Source organism: Rousettus aegyptiacus, unplaced genomic scaffold (assembly GCF_014176215.1).
Source record: "Rousettus aegyptiacus isolate mRouAeg1 unplaced genomic scaffold, mRouAeg1.p scaffold_m13_p_3, whole genome shotgun sequence".
NCBI lineage: Eukaryota > Metazoa > Chordata > Mammalia > Chiroptera > Pteropodidae > Rousettus > Rousettus aegyptiacus.
The window spans coordinates 94,055,466-94,076,536 of NW_023416306.1; the positions used below are offsets into that span (position 1 = coordinate 94,055,466).

The 21,071-nt window shown below is 36.1% G+C and overlaps 1 long non-coding RNA gene across 1 annotated transcript; it reads left to right on the forward strand.

The window, feature by feature from the left end:
* Window positions 1-987: 987 nt before the first annotated feature.
* Window positions 988-7,229, forward strand: LOC107507503. Its single transcript, XR_001596173.2, has 3 exons — window positions 988-1,093; window positions 4,146-4,273; window positions 7,092-7,229. It is a non-coding gene; the product is annotated as an uncharacterized LOC107507503 (long non-coding RNA).
* Window positions 7,230-21,071: the final 13,842 nt, after the last annotated feature.

Here is a 21,071-nt window from a genome sequence, read left to right on the forward strand (position 1 = left end):
ATGTTTATGCTTAGAAGTTCATGAATTTTTATTATAACAGACCGAATTCTGGGTAAGCACATGCGCACTAGGCAAAGAGTTATATAGCAGCCGGGTGTCAATCAAAATGACCTCACTTGCCAATCACCTAGTAATGCTTTTGGAACCGCTCATCATGTCCCAAATATAAAGCAGATATCCCCACTTCTGGCCCCCTCTTCTTTTGTGGCCTTTTTGTGTTGGTTGCAGCGCTGGGACCATGTGCCTCTTTGGGACATACTTCGTCTTTCTCCGTGTGCATCCTTGGGGCATTCTTTGTCTTTCTAAAATATACTGTTAATAAAACTATTTAATCTCAGTGACCTGTGATTCTTTACTGCTAACTTCATATCTGTGCCATCGTTATTCTTCTCCTTCCTCCACCGCTGGGGTGACACTGAACTCCTATTGGCCCCAATGATGATAGAAATCATGAGTGTTTGGTGATTTGTTTTGGTGTTCTTTTTGTTATTAATATTTTATCTTCTAAATAACAAAGTTATAGATGAATTATAAAGTACTTTTTAGGGAAATGGAATTGCTTAATGGAGATAGAGTTTGTCTGTACAACAAATTATCGAAGTGATCTATCAACAGAAACACGAATCTCTGCCAAGACTGTCCTGAAAGGATCCTAGGACATTTCAAGCAGATTGTTTAGTGGTAGTATGATGGAAGCTTCATTTGGCAAGCCCAGGTGGTGGTAATCCTTATAGAGAAATAATGAAATAAGACAAATGCATAAATGGTTCAGCTAAATAAAAATGTCACCTCAAACACCGCATTATCAGAGCAAAAGCTATTTATTCCCTTGCATTAAGGTGGAATTATAGAATTCCACAAATTTCATTTCAGTTTTTGTGTGAAGGCACATATTGAAGGAAACATTTGCTGCTTGGGCATAATTAAAACCTGTGAAATAGCAATACCCTAAAGTCTGCCTAAAGTGATTTTTGGGGTTCTTTGCCAGGGGCCACTTCATGGGGGAGCTGCTTCATATGAGGTCCTCCTGATTCTCCAGGACATGAGTGGTGCTGCTGCTACACCTGAGAAATCTGCTCAGGAGTCAAGAGTGGTAAATAGTATAGTTCAATTCTGCTGCTGTTGATTACACGAAAGGCTTTGAAAAGGAAAACATTAACCTCTTTTTTTTTTTTTCTTTGAGAAAGTGAGGCTGAACGTAAGAACTCAGGTTTTAAAGGTGAAAATGTGGATCGAGAGTTTTGATCAATCAGAAAATTTTTCACCTAGGAGTAAAATATATTGCCGTCCATAGAATTTGGAATATAATTTCAATTTTAGAAGTCCTTCAGGGTACAGTTTTTCTCTTAGTCCACTGTCCAAATTTATTCTAATCAGGCAAGGGTGAAGGTCTAATATTTATGTAAATTTAATTATAGCCATACGTTTCAATAACTTAACACTTAATAAAATTATCAGCATATGAGAAGATAAAAATCCATTTAGAATGTCTCTTTGGTTATGTATAAATGATATTAAAATACAATGTTTCTCTAAATGCAAATTTATTGGAGAGCTTCCCAAAGTGAATACAGAGCCAGTAGTTTCAGTGCTTGAGCTCACTATAGCATGGCTCCTTACAGTCCAGCTGAAAAGCCAGTTACAGGACATCCTTGTCCTGAATCTGTTATTAACAGAGTTTTTGTCTGACTTGTCTTTGCAGCAAGGGTTTTTACTGAACCTGGTGATACCAACTGAATGAGCTGCTGCTCTATTCTTGTCACTCCAGGTTGTTGTTTATTAGAATTTTTTCAAGCCATCTGTTCATGTTTTGAGCCTGCTTGGCAATTGATACTGATGCATGAGAGCTGATATTTTACCTAGTTCTTAAGAAGTATGCTTTGTCCTGTCTCAGCGTGTTCCTCTTTCTTCGGTAAAGCCTGGGATTTCACATCTGGGCAAATGCACACATATACTTTAATTTTATTCTGGATATATGTTGATCCTTTCTTGGAGTCAAGCCACTTTTTTTATTTGAAAGAGGAAGCTTTTGTTTAAAAAAATAAATTCTCTGTTTTTAAGAAGGCAAAAACAAGACTGTTGTTTTAAAATAATTTAGAAATTTTTAACATTTTCTACTTCTACTTGGGTGCATCCTTGTTATTTTGCATTTATTGATGCTATAGTAGACAGTCATGTCAAATTCACATTAATTTTCAAAGTATGTGTGATGTATTCAGAGTTTGCTAGGCATTAGAAAGCAGGTTGCTTCCCTCGGAGAGCTAATAATCTAATTAATGGAAGTAGGAAAGAATAAACACATGTACATCCACAATACTAACTGGAAACTCATCTATAATCAAATGGTGGATTACTGTCTACTTTATGTATTACAAGAATTTAGAGACTGTATAGTGAGTGAAGCAGATTGGAAAGAATACAGTATGTGGGGTGAAGAAACCAGTTCATTAGGGTGGAGTGAGAATGACAGGAGTGTGTGTTGGGGTTGTGGTGAGAAATACATGCAGAGTTGATAAAACATTTAGTGCTAGAGTCAAAGAATTTGGTTTTGATTTAAAAGTAGCAGAAATATGTTGCAGTTTATGAATTAGGACAATGACACAATGGCTTTAGAAAGATTTATACGACAGTGATGTGTAGAGATACTTTATAGAGGGCGAGTGTAGAGGCAGAACGAAATTTTAAAAAATCATTAGCGATCTACTTAATGGTCTTTATAAGGTGTCCTAATTTGCTATTTGGTTTATTGTATACTTAATTTTGTTTAGAGTAGAGATATTAATTAAGCTTGGATATTTCAGAATATGATGACTGGACTTTTTATGCTGGTTATTGCTTGAGAATGTCTATAATAATGTCCAAAGCTGATCTATAATACACTGAACTTATCAACTTTTTAACATCATATTTATGATTTTACCAGTATTTATTATTTAATAAAGTATCTTTAATAATTGTCTTATGCTTGCTTTGAAATTGGATTTCTAGAAATTTGAGGAACCTGTACAAGTCAGAATGGGCTAGGTTTGTTGAAGTATCAAACAATCTCAAAATCTCAGTAGCTTAACACCATAAAAGTTTATTTCTGGTAAATGTTTATTTCTGCTAAATGTGTATTGTGAGTCACTGCAGTCACTTGGAGCCCTTATCTCACTATGTGCTTCCATACTTGCCAAGGCAAGAGAAAAGGAACTTGGCAAATTAGATACTGTCTCTTAAAGCTAGAGGAATTCATGTAATTTTAAATCATATTTAGTTGGCCAAAGGAAATGACCTGGCTATGCCTAACTTCAAAGCAGCAGGGAAGTGCTGTGCCATCATATAACCCAAATAAGGGAAAACAAGATACGTGCGAACATCTCTAATGATCACCAGAGGGATGTAGCCTCTTTCCAAGCACTCATGAGCATAGATATAGAAAGAATAATATCTTTCAAATGAAATCATTTTACCGAGAAGTATTTCATCTACTGCTTTGGTCTATAGGCTCATAGGCCCAGAGCAAATTAGAATTTTATGTAAATGGACAAGGTGACCCACCACATGCCTAGAATATGATTCTCTATTATGAATTGGTGAGCATGAGGAGAGATTATAAAAACTCATCATGGAAGTTTAGTACTAGATTCACACTTGTGTTTTCCAATTCTGAGTATAGAAAGGCCAGTATCTTTTTAATGTGAATGTTTAACAATTTATATATAATGTATAATCATTATATGCTATTTATGCCTACATATTCATAGGCTCTACATATGACTTTGCTAACCATTAAAACACGAGTGACCAATGGTGATGGCCATGGTGACTGTGGATCTCTGTATATTTAGCATGTATTCTGGATGACCTTTGAGAGCACAGCATGTGAATGTTTAAAGTTTTAAGTCAGAGTATTAGAATATTAGAATAGAGTAGGGACCACAGGTAAACTTATTTCATAATTTTTCACTTATGTGCAACATATAATTTACCATTCTTTATAAAGTTTGGATTTTATTCATTGTATCCTGAAATTCCAAATTTCACAAAAAATAAGCTTACTTGATGAAATTAAAGTGTGATCATAGGGTCTGGCTCAGGAGACAATCCTAGTGTTAGACTGTGGGTGCCACATATTCATCTGCATCCTTCTCTGGCAATGTCAGCTCCTGGATCTCCAGCCGGCGTTGTGTGCTTCACCTCACCTTGTCCTTAGAGGCAACTACTTCCCAGAAGGCTCCTTGAAACCTACTGTGAACACGTGTGGTACTCAAGTTGGAGCCTCAGCTGGTGGGTAAGAAGTAGAACCTTGCAATTTCAGCAATTGTTTACATATAGTACCCATATATTTATATTGCAACATATGACTTATTTCCTTTGATATGACTTGGGCGGCTTGAAAATGTATGCTTAGTTTTTAGATGGCAGGTGTTGAGATTAAAGTTGCTAAAAACTATTGCTTTGAGTAGACTGGAAAACAGTTGTATGAAATAGCATATAGAAGTAGCAATTGTCTTATTATTGTTCTAATATTAGTATATCAATATTAATAATACTGATCTCAGTATAATTCTATTTTGTTAATAATTATGTTGGTGATGCTTGTAATAGGAGTTAATAGATGGTAATTTTATTGACTATTGCATAAAAAGTGCTAAAAGATAATTTTTATGTCAAGTTTATAAAGAAACTGAAATATAAAATTGGGACTGAATAGCTATTAAGAGTGTAAAATAAAGAGTGTTTGAATGGATAATATACCTGATTTCAGCTTCCCTACTTATTGTGACTAAAAAATGATTCTCAGAGTACTGAGTAATCAGTGGACATAAAGCTACCCCAGAGCTCTTGAAAATTGAAAAATATCAGTGACACCAAAAAACACCCAATGCTACATTACTGGTATCTTCAGTGTTGTGTTTGAGCCAATCAATTTGGACTATAGACATTTAAGTAATCCACTGTTACCTTGACTTTTTGGATTCTTCTGAAAAAACTCAAGAAAATAATATTTGTCAGAATTGTTTCATCAATTTGCAATCAGATGTGTTCTGTATACTTGCACAAGAACTGACCTTGACTAGTGACTACCAAATAATGTATATTTCTGTGTATGCATGTGTATGCACACACATGTACACATAAGGATGTAACTTTCTCATTAATTTGTATTAAAATATTGAAATTGGATTTCTCCTTGAGATTTTACACTGCAAAATATATCAGTTTGTTTTGATAATGTCCAGGTAGGTTACACAGTATGGTCTTCTGGCACGCCCATCATTTGTAAGTTACCATCTTGGGGACTCATCTCAGGGGTCTCCTAGTGATGATCTCAAGTCTTGCTTTCCACTTATTCCCCTCTCTAGCTTTCTTACTTTCTCCTACAATACAAGGTTTCCCTGGGAAGTTGCTTTATTTTCATTCATCCTCCCTCAAGTCACTGATGTTACTTATAAGAATACAATTCGACGTACTTTAGTGTTGCAGACAAACCGAAGCGGGTAGGTGAGGCACACATGGACTGGTCTGGGCTTGTCTTAGGGCTCACAATAAAGTCCCTCTTCTGGCTCTTCTCTCTCTCTCTCTCTCTCTCTCTCACACACACACACACACACACACACGCTCACACACTCACACACACAATAAGTGAGGAAGAAAGGTGTTAAAGGAATGAGATTAGGCCCAAGATGGAGTTGCTCATGTTACACCCCACATCAGCAAACCAAAGCATAGATAAGTTTCTATGCTTGGCTCTCCCAGCAGAGGAAGACTTAGTTCAATGATTCAGCACTTGCCTGCTCAGCATGAGTTACCTGACCCAGCTTCAAGATGTCCTTTTGCTCCATGTAAAGAAAGTAATCTTGCTTTAACCAACCAGCAAATGCCCAGTATAATTCCTTGTACTTGTTCACATTGGTCTATAAAAGTTTCTTGCTTTGTACAACTCTCAAGGTTTCTTTCTATTTGCTAGAGTGAATACTGCCCAATTCATGAATTGTTGAATAAAAGCATACTAGATCAGAAAGTAGTCCTTGGAAAATTTTCTTCTACCAGAAGCAAGGACTTAGAAGCATTATAGTTGGGTTGAGAGCTACACAAGGACATGGCAGTGAAATCAAGATAGGTTAGAATAGGGATACAGTAGGTCACATTTCTTTTCTATATTGTCAGTTAAAGAACTACATCATCTTGTTCTGTCATACAAATTAAGGTTGAGTCTGCTTACTCACATTGAAGTAGAATGTTGAAACAGACAGATCATTTAAACTAAAAAGAAAAATCCTCCCCGTTTATTTTAATTTTCTAGATAGTTTGCAGGCAAACATGTATTTTAGGTCATGCATAGTGCAGAAAATTTCTTCATCATTATCCATTTCTTTCATGTTTAGATGAAATATAAAATTGAAATTTGCATCAGAGATTTAGGTTTCTCTTAGATTTATCTCTTATTATTCAGGCTGCCACCTAATTTCCTTTGGGATATCATGATGTATACAACCCGAATACATAGCCATTTGCTTATTTTCTTTGGCACTGCGTCTGATATTTTCTCAACCCTTTGGGAAGCCCCTTTCATATTTGAGAAGATCACTGGCCATCTACAAAGAGATAATGTTTATATTCTTTGATATTTTAAATCTAAACTTTAAACTTTTTCTTTTACAATAGTATCCCCTAGTGTTACTGAACTAAAGGAGGTTCGTTTGCCTATGCCAATCAAGGCCAAATGAGGCATAACGGGAGTTTGTAGCAAAGAAAGTAAAGATTTATTATTTAAGGAATTGATGCCAAGCCCAGAAATACAGGTGAGCTAGTGCTTAAAGACCTGGCTCCCTGATGGCCTCTGGGGATAGGTTATATAGGGGAAAATTCATTAGTCCTGGTAGCTAAGGGAGTTGGGGTCGTGGGCTCTACTGATTGGCCAGGGCTAGGGTAGGAGGCAGTGGATCATTGCATCAGATCTTAATGTCATTCATAGCATCATTCTGTCTGGTTTTGAAGTGATGTGGCCAGTAGGGTTCTTCTACCTTCATGTGTCTAGAGCTGAAACACAACTGAGGTCAAGATGTTATCTTTAGTTTGACTGAAACTGTTTCTTTTGTCAACAGAATGGAGATTTTGTTCCTAAGACTGATACTGACCAGAATCTGATGGCTTAAAAATTAAGGGAGTGGTCCTGCAGTACCTGCAAAGGCGGAAGGATAAAGAAAGAAGAGAAGTGACTGAGTCATGGTGCCATTAGACTAGACACGGTTAGTTTGAACAAGGGGAAGGGAAAGTTATTTTGAAGAAGTGAAGTGTTTGCATGGTTACTCTAATGATTGAGGTGCAATTTCAGAAATGCCTAGACCAGTTTCCATTAGCCAAGGAAATGAAAGGAAAGGATATCATCGGTAACATATGGTTGAATCTGCATTTTGTACATTTCTGTTGTTAACTGTTTGGGGGTATGCAGTGTTTTTAATAGAATAATAATGTCACATTATAGAAACTCAGAAGAACATAGGAAATTGTCTCATCATCTAATTCTTTCCTCTGACTCTGCGACCCCTTCTCCACAATGTGGAGAACATTGGGTTTATTCTGCTTAAGCTGAACTTTCCCTTTGTCCTGGATCCACTGATTGTTTAGTGTATATGTTGTTTTGGAAGGAGGATATAGGAGGTAACAGTCTGACTTTAAAGGTTTTTCTTGGTGGTTGACTCTGGATGTGGAAAGAGAAGAGAGATTTTTCAAGTTGTTTACCATTCGAGTTTCAAGCAAACTATACACATATTCAACCCATTCAAATGAAAAGCCAGAGAGCACATCTGGTACTTCCCTACAGACTACATACTCCCCTAGGAGATCATTTTTAAAAGTCATTCCCACCGAAGACTTTTAAAAAGAACTCAAGTCAGAGGTCCAGTAAACTCTGAACATTTTTTTAATTTTTTTAATTAATTTATGTTTTTTAGTAACAAATCTATATTATACTCTTTGATGAAGGTTCCCACTTTTCCTGGTTCCCACTTCCCGAGACAGATTAGCTGGAGAATGAGGATGCCAAGCAGGACCTAATCAGAAGTACTGACCTAGTGAGTAGAGATAATATCACTGCAGAGAATACTAGGTCCTTTAGAAAGAAGTCAAGGTCACACACGAGGACACAATTCAAATCAGAAGGGCATAATTAGCACAAAATAAGATGTAGGTTTGGATCCATCAATGCTCCCCATTACTTTTGGATGGAGGAGACACTGATTAGTATTTCTTAAAAAGTCTTTCTTGATCTGGCCTCTGCCTCCATCTCCAGCTTTTTTTCTCTGGTTCCTAATCCAGCTCTACTCGAGGCCAGTGAACACATCTAGTTTTTCAGCTACTTGCTCTTTTTCAGAGCTAAGTTTTGTCCACAGACTCTGGCAAATCTCTCTAGCTCAGGGAAAAGGCACTTTGTTTACAAGGAGAGTCAAACGTGCTAAGGAGAAATGTGGAAGATGCATTAGCATGAGCTTTCCTAGTTTATATCATTAGGAACATTTAAAGGACACTGAAGAAAAGAGAACCTTGAAGGAACAATGGCTAACTGCCTGCACCATTGTTGGGCAGGAATAAATGCTTATAATTTTTCCTACTCTTAATCACTTGGTCATGTCTCCGTTGGGGAGGGAGAGGGATAACGGCAGTGCAGATATGTAGTTAGCATTTTCCCTCAGTTCTTCCTCAAATGATGGCAGTGAAGAATCACACGTCATTGAGATTTAATAGTTTTATTAAAAGTATATTTTAGAAAGACAAAGAATGCCCCAAGGAGACACATAGAGAAAGATGAACTATGCCCCAAGGAGGCACATGGTGCCAGTGCTGTAACCAGCACAAAGAGGCCAAAATGGTCACAAAAAGGCAAAAAGGTAACAAAAGGCCATCAAAGAGAGAGAGAACCCAGAAGGGCAAAAGAGAGGAGAGCCTGGAAGGGCAAAAAGGGAGGAGAGTCCCAAAGGACGAAAAGGACCTAGAAGTGGGACTGTCTGCCTTATATATGAGCTGTGATGGGTGGTCAAAGGCACTCCTAGGTGATTGGCAAGTGAGGTCATTTTGATTGACACCTGGCTGCTATAACTTTGCCTAGTGCACATGTGCATACCCAGAATTCTACTACCATTGGGGTATTCTTTGGGAGGTCTCTAGGCTGGGCCCCTATTCCTTTGTTCTCCCTGTTGCTCATGTCTGACTAGCTATGTAACAGTCAGTCTGCATTTTAGGTTCCTGACAGAGACGTTAACCTTGAGTTAATTCCTGCTAGTCAACTCTTTCCTAGAGCTCACTTAGAGGAAAAATAACCAAAGAGGGAAAAGCAATCTATTTATTTCTCTAGATGAATGTTACCCTGGATTGAGTAACATTATTAGATAACAGTGAATGGCTTTAAGTGAATTATATTTTGATAGCCTACACTTCATACACGATGTGAAATTCCACCCTTTATGAAGCGCTTATATGTTAAGTGGTCATTTTTAAGGGATGTTGTAAAATACGATCTATACTTGATGACCCAGCAATTTCACTCTTAAATATATAACCAAGTGAAACTCCTGTCAATGGGAGACATGAACTCATAAGTATCACTGTTCACAATAGCAAAACTCCCCAAATTACCCAAACACCCACCAATGAGAGAGTAAATGAACAAACGGTGTTACAGTCACACAGGGGAAGTTATAAAGCAGTCTAAACAAATGAATTATAGCAACATAACAACAATATAGATGAAACTTTATTTCTCGTTTGCTTAAAATTTTTAAAAATAATTTATTATTTTTAGAGCAGTTAAGATTCACAACACAATTGAGAGGAAAGTACAGAGATTTTCCTTATACCCATGCCTTTCCAACACGCATAGACTCCCCATTATCAGCTTCACTCACCAGAATGATGGTTCATTATCAAGTATGAACCTACATTGACACATACTAATCACCCAAGGTTCATAGTTTACCTTAGAGTTCAGTCTTGGTGTTATATATTTTATAGGTTTGGACAAATGTGTTTTGATATGTATCTATTATTATAATATCATATAGAGTATTTTTACTACCCTAAAATTCTCTTTGCTCTACCTATTCATCACCCCCCCCCATGTCGACAACTACTGATCATTTTATTGTCTCCATAGTTTTGTTTTAATATGGATGACTCTTAGCAAAATAATATTAGGTGAGAAAATAAGTCCTAAACACTTAGTACAAAGTTATACTCATTTATGTGAAGTCAGAAACAAATAAGATAATAAAAAATAAAATTTTAGGGCTACTTATAAATGCAGCACACATATAAAAAGGAACCAAGGAATGAAGAACATGTGATTCAGGAGATGGTTTCCTTTGGTGGAAGGAGTCGGTGGATTGGATTAGGTTGGGACCATAGCATTTGTGTTTAGAAAAATAAACCTTGTTTTTATTGACCAGAATAGACTTCAATTGCCATGCCAGTGACCTTGAGAAACTTTATCAGTCAATGTTTTGTTCTTCATTACCAACAATAAATTTGGAAAACAACAAGTTATATTCCCAAATGAATCCCTTAGTTATCATATGTCTGTCTATCAATACATGAAAAGTGAAGTTTAGTGTTCAGAATTGTGATAATACCTGTGTAATTCAAAAGAAAAGCACTTAAAAAAAAAGATATTTTGGATGAAAGCAAGAGTTTTGGGTCTGAACTGCTTGAATAGTAGCCTCAGTTCTTCAATTTATTTTCTGCGCAGCCACAGCCTGAGAGTACAGGTTAATAAAAGGAAATGGACCTTTGAATAAAACAGACTTTGATGGGAAGGCCTTAGGATTTTGCTGATTTCTTCTGCTTCCTACTTGATACATAGCCCAGTATAGTGCATGGGCAGAAGGAAAGAGTAAAACTGTATTTGCTTAACTACTCAAAGGTCATAAAGATTAGATATATTCTTTAGGTTGATCCTAAAGCTGTAATACCCTTCCAGCCCTGAATGACTCATAAAAGTGTACTATAACCTTAGATTTGTGCTCTCCTGATCTGCCTTTAACCAAATGGCTTGACTGCCTTTTAAATGGCTTTTTCATGACCACAGTACAGCTTAAGTTTTTGTTCTTTGTGGGATCTCACAGAAATAGGCTATATAGATATATGTAACACATGAACTGTGGAATTGAAGCAATTACTGAATGACTGAAGATAATAAACACTTTCTGAAACATCTGGATATTTGTAGAAAGAGAAGCCTTTTTCTGTTGACATGAATTATCTAAATTATTCTTTTAGATATTTTGCTTTGGTCTGCATAGACACAGCCAAAATGTTCATCAATGTCTTGCTTTAGTTTTGCTTTCAAATATTATTCATTACTTTCTGACCATCTTTACTTCCTCATGGGATATAGGTCATGGTAAGCCTAAGAAGCTATGAATTTTCTCACCAATATTAGATTCTATCTAACAGTGTTTATTGAAATCTTCTTGACATAAACCTAACTTTATTCTTATTCAACTATCCCAGGGACTCATTTAATATTTACACACTCATCTCACTTAAGCAATAAATAAATTTAATTGAAAAAAGTCTCATTTAAAGAGAAAAAAGCGCAAAAAGAATGATAATACATACTTTTTACTGAACACCTATTATGTGCTAGGCTTTTTATATGGGCTACCCAAAATAATCTTCTTAGAGACTCTATGAGATAGGTATTGCTATCGCCATTTTATATTGAGAGAGCGGAGTCTCTCAGAAGCTATGACGTAGAGAGTTAATGAGGAAACATGGCGGAGTGAGAGACATCCCCAGATCTTTCCCCTTGAAACAACAATAAGCTGAACATCTAAAACTCAACAAAAAACACCCAAACTGCACACCAGCATGTCTGAGTGTGGGATCTGTGCATAAAAGCTACCACAGGTCAGAACCCTGGGTGTCGGGTCATGGCCTGGGAGAAATAAAGAAGCTGCCTCTTGCAGCCACTGGAGCTCCCTGTAGGAGGAGAGGGAGGGGAGATGGTGTGGCAACTTCCCTGAAGAGCCCTGCCTGGGAAATCTGCGGCTGGCGATAGTGCCCAGTCATTTGTGCAGAAAGCAGAGCAGCAGGACAACAGAGAAACAAACAACAGTTGATTTTTACCTGCCGTGGTTACAAAACTGAAGCTGAGCTGCAGCTCCCAACTGCCAACTCAAAGGACCCTCCCCCGATACACTCTGAGACGAAACACCGCAGAGCCCCAGGGAAATTGGAGTAAAGGCTACCAAACTGTTACTAACATTAACAGGGACCGAGACTGAGAGTAGTGAGTGTGATTAAAATCTATATAAAAAAAAGGCATTATTAAGGCTTTATATAAAGCAAAGATCAAAGAGGCTTAGACACTACCTACTAGAAACCAAAAGAAAAGCACCTTCTTCGCAGCAGGCTAAAGAGAGACCTTTATATGATAAATCTTCTTTCTGGAAAAAAAGCAGAATACATTTTCCTTAATGCCCAAGGGGAGAAGTAGTTCATTAAACACCATGAACAATCAAGGTGACAAGGCATCTCAGAAAGAGAGAAAAATCTTCAAAAAATAAGCTTACGGACATAGAAAACTGCAACTTAAATAACAGAGAATTCAAGACAATATTTCTAAAAAAAACTCAGTGAGTTCCAAAATGAGTCATATCAACAATTTCAGGGACTGAAAAAAACAACTGGATGAGCAGAATGAGTTCTTTAGCCAGAAGATTGAAACCCTCAAAAAGAACAGACTAGATCTGGATATAAAAACTGCAAGAACTGAAAAATGAAATAGCAAGCTTGGAAAACAGAGCCAACCAAATAGAGGAAAGCATCAGTGATATTGAAGACAGAAATCTAGAAATAAATCAGGAGGAAGAAGAAAGAAACTGAAGAATGAAAAATAATGAAAGAACTATGTAAGAACTAGCTGACACCATCAAGAGAAGAAACATAAGAATAATGGGCATTATTGAAAAGGAGGAAAAAGAGTGGGAATTAGTAAGCATTTTCAGGCAAACAGTTGACGAGAATTCCCAAATCTAAGTACAAAAATTGAGGGAATTTTCCACTATGAGCCTTGCACTACAGAAAATACTGAAAGGGGTGACCTCACCTAAAATAAAATGACAAAAAAACATATATGTAGAGTTAAGAGTAAGGTGATTATCGGGCAAATAGAAACAGAGGAGTGCAACCTTTACTAAGAACAGGGCATTATAAGCTTAAACAATAAGAAGAACTGCTATAGCAAGACAGTAATGAATGTTCAGACCCTATTAAAAGAAATTGAAGAATATACAAAGAAATGGAAAGATATTTCATGTTCTTGGATTGGAAGGATCAACATAGTTAAAATGAACTTATTACCTAAAACATTATACAGGTTTAATGCAATCCCCATCAAAATTCCATAGACATTAAAAAAAAAAAATAGAACGAAAAATCATCAGATTTGCATGGAAGCACAAAAGACCCCTAATTGCCAAAGCCATCTTGAGAAAAAAGAATGAGGCTAGAGGCATCACTCTGCCCAACTTCAAATTAAACATAGGAACTAAACTCAAGCACCTTGGACTTAAAGAGGATTTTATAAATTTGATCTCAAAGACAAGGGAAGTAAAAGCAAAAATAAATGAATAAGACTACATCAAACTAAAAAGCTTCTGCTCAGCAAAAGAAATTGTCAACAAGGTAAAAAGACAACCAACCAAACGGTATTTGCAAGCAACGTCTCCGATAAGGGCCTAATATCTAAAATACATAAAGAACTCATATGACTCAATAACAACAACAAACAGATGATCCAATCAAAAAATGGATAGAGGACCTGAACAGACACTTCTTTCTAGAGGACATACAAATGGCCAACAAATATTTGTAAAGATGCTCAACATCACTAGCTATTACAGAAATGTAAATCAAAACCAGTGAGGTACTGTCTCACACCTACTAGATGAGCTATAATTAACAGGACAAGTAATAACCAGTGCTGGAGAGGATGTGGAAAAATAGGAACCCTCCTATACTGCTGGTGGGCTGAAAATTGGTACAGTTACTGTAGACAACAATATGGAAGTTCCTCAAAAAACTAAGAATTGATCTACATATGATCCAATAATCCCTCTACTGGGTATTTACCCTAAAGACTTGAAAACCCATATCCAAAAAGATATTTGAACACCAATGTTCATAGCAGCATTATTCATAGTGGCTAGGCTATGGAAACAACCAAAGTGTCCTACTATAGATAATTGGCTAAAGAAGCTGTGGTACATATATACAATGGAATATTACTCAGCAACAAGAAGAGAAGAAATACTGCCATTTGCAACAACATAGGTAGACCTCGAGATATTCATGCTAAGAGAAATAAGCCAGACAGAAGAAGTTGAAAATCACGATATCACTTATATGTGGGATATAAACCTAAAAGCAACAAATCAACATAATGAACAAACAGACTCATGGATATGGTCTATAGACTGGTGGTTACCAAAGGATAGGGGGTGTTGGTAGAGTGGGGAGCTAAATGGGGTAGAGGGTGTCAAATATGTGGTGACAGAAAGAAATCCAACCATGGGAGGTGAACACACAATGTGATTATATATATTTCCTTACTGTTAAAGTATACAGCTGAAACTTATTGGATTTCCTTAACCAATGTCACTATAAAAAATAAAAAATAAATAAGATAATTAAAAAAACAAAAAAAATAAAATAGAATAAATGGCAAAAAAAAAAAAAAAAGGAAGTTTGGACGTAGTTTGTTTTGACACTCTGCATTCCCAAACACTAGGCTATACTCCAAACAGGTTTTTGAACCTATGAAAGGAAATGGAACTAATTTAAAAATGTAGCTTGGAGAGTTGGTATTATATATTTGTTTTATGAGAGATTTCTTTTCTGTTATCCCTTGCTTATTTCAACATATCCCCAACAGAGACAGAACAACTCTTCAGTCTGCAATGGCATACGCGGAAGGACTGTCATTTTGATCCTCTCATCTGTCGTATATAGAATTTATTTGATATCGTTGAAGGGCACTTGAAGTGTTTGTCTAGCAGTTTGCTTATGCAAAGAAACACTGCTTTTTGTTATTTCAAAGATCGAAAATAAATAGGATTAAGCTCAAGTCTCTTTAACTACTCCTGTCTCTCTTCATAAACATATCTTGTGCATTAGGTTGTTACTAGGATTCTAACAGCTCACAGAGAAATTGCCCTATCAATAACTAACATGCTTTCGAGCTCTTTGAGATGATTTAAAAAATCAAATCCACTCAAAAATTCACTGTGTATTAACATTTCCCCACTCCTGTGTGTCAGAATTTGATTAATTATCAATTCAGCCCTGAAAAAGACATCAGGAAGTTGCTTAATAAATATTCTGGTCTTGTTTACTTGACAGTAGGTGCATGAGCATTGAAAATGCTCATATGACGCACAGGACCATGAGGTATTAGCTTTTAGATGAGAGAGTATATACCAAGTCTGAAAAACATGACCAGAATCTTGGCTTTAGAAATATTGATTTTGCTCAGATTGAAGAGAATTGATTAGACCATGACTAGTTGTCAGACCCATCTTTCAGGTTTGCTCTAGCCTTTATTTTTTAACAATTGGTGAGTGGATTAACATTACATAAGAGAAAACCATTAAGGTATAACTAACACAGTGGAGTTTGGAAGGTACTCGTCTTGTACATACATATATGTAACCTTAATATTTGAATCTTGTTCCTGAATCTATAGATAGTTCTTGTATCCCTCCAAAATATTAGTAATTTTGGCCTGAGTGTTTTTTCTACACAATGATAAATGTACGTTAAATGAGCTCATCTTTGCCTGCAGTCTCCAGACAAAGCAGCTCTATTTTCTATAGTTTCGAAAGTTAAATATTATTTTTGTATCCCACATTAGCAAAACTTAACTCATTTTTTACCTGATCCTACAGAACAGAGTTTTTGTATAATTGGAAAATTTTAGACTTGGAAGTCCTTGGAATTTATATAAACTTGTAACTTGTATAACTTTGAAGTCTTTGTAACTTGTATAAGAATAAGGGTATCAAAAGAACTGAAGATACATGAAAATGGTCATGGAAAGTGAAGAGACCAGAGATACAGGTTACTGAAGGGCAAACTGTCTTATAATGGCCAGGAGCACAGGCTTAAAGCTATGGAGAGCCAAAAGAATCACTTATAATCTCTCTCCTATATGTTTTATATTGGAACTCCCTTTAGTTTAAAAGGAGACAAATAATTAATAATAATAATAATAATAATACCAATGACAATAACAACTACAATAATAATAAAAAGTAAATGATCGCTGTGTGCTCTCTGCCAGGCATCTTTACCAGACATTCTAATCCTTTACCAACAATAACTATAAGGTAGAAATCTTTTTTATACTTAATTCACAGGTGAAAATACTGAGGCACAGAGAAATTAAGTAATTACCAAAGATCACACAAAAGAGTGGATCAAACATTAGAATTTAGAGTATTGATTCTACAATTTGTATTTGTAACTTCTAAACATTAACCATGAAGAAGAAAAACTTTTGTATTAGCTTCTCTTTTTTGGTGTATCTATGTGGAGGTTTCTATTTCTGTTATCTTGACTTTTATTTTTACTGCTTACTTACTAGCTTGCCTCCTTTTTCCTGTTTGCCATCAGGGAGGTGTGGGCTTCCTTGGTCCAGGAAGGGATGGTGATCTGACACAAGAAGTCTTCATAGTGGAGTATAGCATTACAGCATCTTCATTGGCAAATTCCCGGGCTCCTCCCTCGTGAATAGTAATGTGACCTTCTCATAGAATCAAGGATATGCATATGATCCTAGATAATCCTGTTTCTTTATCTTTATTCCCTATTTAGATTATCAAGGTTTAGATTTTATTATGGGAGTGCAATAAAAAAACTTGCAAAATCTTTGGGCTTGTGTAGCTTCTGGGAATAAAAGTAAAATATTTCTTAAGAGTGTCTTCCTTAGCTCAACTGATAGTCAAGGCAGATGCTTATTCTTTCCAAGGGCAGAAGCTGCACCCTGAATATGATTATGATCAAAACCTAAAACATTTTATGTAGCCCACCCATACTCTGAAGAATGCAGACCAACTATTCAAAATTTATATGCTAGGAAACAGAAAATAACACTGAAGTCTCTAATAAGAGTGTACAGTGATCCATTGTAAATATATATTATGCACAGTATAATCATTTAGATTTGGAAGGAAAAGACTATTTACACGCCTTTCTTACAGATGGTGCATGGCCAGCATACGGATGTGTTTGCATGCTATTAAGGCCATAACTTCATTGGGTCCATGGTTTCATGACATTAGGTGCTAAGTCATCTGAAATCTCTAATTAAAACAATAGCAAATTTATTTAGAAAAAATGTGTAATGTCACATCCACTTGACGATATCCTTTACTTTGAGAATTATCAGTGGTAAAGATGAATGAGCTAAGAGTCATGCTCATTTATTAGCTACATCCCACCACTCCCTCCACTTTTCAGAACTCCTTCAGTGAAAATGGGGTCCTGAAGCCTCAGCATTTTAGCAACTTGAAATCAATGATGGTTCATGTCTCTGTGGGGTGAACAGAGTTGTAATTCTCTAAAGCCAAAAGATGCCTTTGAAAAGCACAAATTTTAGTCCAGAAATGGTGATGGAGAGGTGGGATTGGAGAGGATTGTTTAAAAGAAATTGAAAAGACTCTGTAGGGAAACTGCATCCCAGAAGGAAGGTAAAGAAGAGAAATGTTTAGGGGTGGAAAGATATTTGGGTTGGTGGTTTAGGTTTCACTATAATTAGCTGTGAGAAAATAACTCACCCTCTGAGAGTTTTATTAAAAAAATTGATAATGAACTTCCTATTTCAGAGGTTCATTGTGAGGACTAAATGGGATGGTTCTTTATGAAAAGGATATTGAAATATGTTCTTATTAAATTTAGTGTGCATGAGACTGTGCTAAGCACTTCAGGGGATGAAATATGAATAACACTTATATTTTCACCTCAAGCTATTTAGGTAAATAAAATAAGCACCTAAATAAATACAACTAGTAGATCATAAAATCAGTACATTGTTTTATGTCAGTTAAAGATTTTCACCATTTAAGATAGGATGTTTCTAGAACAGTGGCTCTCAAATCTGGTTGTACATTAGAATTATCTGGGAGCTTTTAAAGCATACCCATCCATGCCTAGGCCCCACTCCTAGAGATTTTGACTTAATCAGTTTGGCATGCCCCACCCACTTCCCCTCATTAAAAAAAATGCGACCCTGAAGTTTTTAATATTCATTGCTTTTCAGGCTTTAACTTCATCAGAATTACCTGGAGGGTTGATTAATCCTCCACTTGCTGTCCCCTTTCCAGGACGTTCTAGATCCACTACATCTGGGGAAGGGGAAAGAATTCATAGTTCTCACAAGTTTTTAGGTGGTACTAATTGTCTATATATCATCTTCAGAACTAGGACATGCATTTGATTTTACTTTAATGCTGTGTATGTATTCCACATATTGTATTTTTTTCTAGCTTAAGAGAGCAAGTGGCCTCAAAAGTCTACCTTTTGGACAAGCAGTAGGAATATTGTCACAGCTGGGAAAATCAACACTTTGTGGCCAAATGAATGTAATATCACTTGATGGAAGAGATAAACTCGTTTACAAAAAATGTCTTCATACAAAAGATGCTTGCTTGCAAATGTGCTAGCGTGCAATTATCCTTTAAGAGAAGGCATTATTTAGGGGACACCTGGTAATTACATGTTCAACAAAGCAGATTTTGAGAGAAAGTTTTAGGTTCAGAAAGGAACTCAGATATCTCTAGAAATATGTCCCTAAGCAACAGAATGAATGATTCACCTTTCCAAATCCTTAGGTATCAGAATAGCTAAAGCAACATTGTATAATTTTCAGAAATAGAACCCTATTAAACTTTCACAGCCCATGTAAGATGTTAGTGAGAAAATGTACAAAATTGATCATCGTGGCTTTATTACTTGAAGAAGGGCACTCAAGGTTGATATGAGTGTTAAAATGTATGAACTGTCTATTTCCCAAAGAGTGTAAATCCTAAATGTTCATGCACAGCAGTTATAGGAGACTCCAGGGCTTCGGTCACCTTGAAATTAGGAAAATGAGAAATTTGCCTTGCCGATTTCTTCCCAAGGGTGGGGAATTGACAGCTGAGGCTTTGTAGATGTGTGGATGGAATAACATCAGTGACCGGGAAAAGCTCATTCTTTCTTATTTTATCATCTTTTTTCATCATAAATATATTTTATGAGTGAATTATAGGAGGCTTCTGCCAAGGCATCCTTTTATTTTTTCTGTCATGCTCTACCAATCGCAGATTGACTGGGGAAAAAGGAATTTTAAACACCTATTAAAGTCAAAATAAAGGGAAATCTCAGTAGAAAAAATTTATGTCTGATAGACTTGGTTTTATACATGAAAAATAAAAGCAGTAATGTCTAAATTTGCTCTTGTATTGCAATGGAATAGATAAAGCCTAAGAAAGATTTTATAGACTTTTGTTTCTTCATTTAAAGTCAGCGAGGTGGAACATCTGTAGTATTTCTGGACCTGAAACATATTAATTCAAAGATGGCACTGTTTAGGGCAAGAATATTATTAAGGAAGATTGAAGATAGCTTCATAGAATATAAATAGAGATCATATTATATTATAAAGTAGGTATTGCAATATGGATTGTATAGTATATAATAGTCAAAAAACCTTTTAGGATACATTTAAAATAAGACAAAAAGAGGATTGTACAAATTATAAAACAAATACTAAAGTGGCATCATAGGTGCAGTCATATTTGATCTCTTTCTTAAGTTTACAGTGAAAAGAACTTGCAGCAACAAAGTTTTATTTTTAGAGACTTGAAAAACACTTGTGAACCTTTTTCCCTGGGCTGAATGGATACTGAGTCAGACAAGTTGATAAATGGTGGTATATGTGAAGTTTGACATTCCCTAGTTGATCTTTACTCCTGGGCCTTCAAAGGCACTATTCTCTTTGACATCTCTTCCCAGACACTTGCCATTGTCTAACATAAGGTTCCCCTTCTTCCATGGCTGGCTGGCTTCCTTTCTTTCTTTCTTTCTTTCTTTCTTTCTTTCTTCTTTCTTCTTTCTTTCTTTCTTTCTTTCTTTCTTTCTTTCTTTCTTTCTTTCTTTCTTTCTTTCTTTCTTTCTCTCTCTTCTTTCTCTCTCTCTCTCTCTCTCTCTCTCTCTTTCTTTCTTTCTATATATGTACACTGTCCTTCAGTTATTCTCACATGGCTTCAGTGGTAAGTTTTGTGTTGATGATGCCTGAACTCTACATCCCAGACCTGGATCACTTTCTTAAATTCATATGTATGACGGCTGCCTCGTTAATGCCTGCTTACTTCTGTTTTGTGGGCACTTGTGAGCATCTCAACTAACATCCAAACCTTGTTAGATTTTCTGCATTCTTTATTTTGATTAATGGTGGCATGATTCTTTCTGCTGAAGCCCCAAATTTGATAATCTTAAAGGACTGACCCTCCTTTATTTCAAATGGCCATTGGCTTTTGTTAAAGTCTACTTAAATGTCTCTTGAAGCCATTACCATTATTATTTCTTTAAAAATGTTAATTTGTTAAATTAATAAATACAGGAAAATACAAGGAAGGAAAATACCAACCATTCATCTTATTTCCATTCATACCACCTTCACCATTACCAACCTGGTCCCATCATCCTTCACCCGGATTATTCCAGTAAACTCCTCATTCTCTCTGTCTCTACTCTTGCTACCTATGGTCTGGTATTTACACAGCAACCGGTTTATTTTAAAATATATCATGTCAAATGATTCTTTGCTCAAAATCCTCTTTTAGCTTCTTATTTGGAATAAAAATCAAACTGCTTACAAGAATTGTAGGACCTTGTATGACTCTCCCCTCTCTCCTCCCTCCTCCTCCAACTCTTTCTGATCTAACCTCCTACCTCCATGCTGCTGGGTCTTTGTGGTCTCCGAAGATGCCTTAAGGTCTGTGTCCTTGCTTATCCTTTTGCCTGGAGTACTTGTCTTAAATATCTCC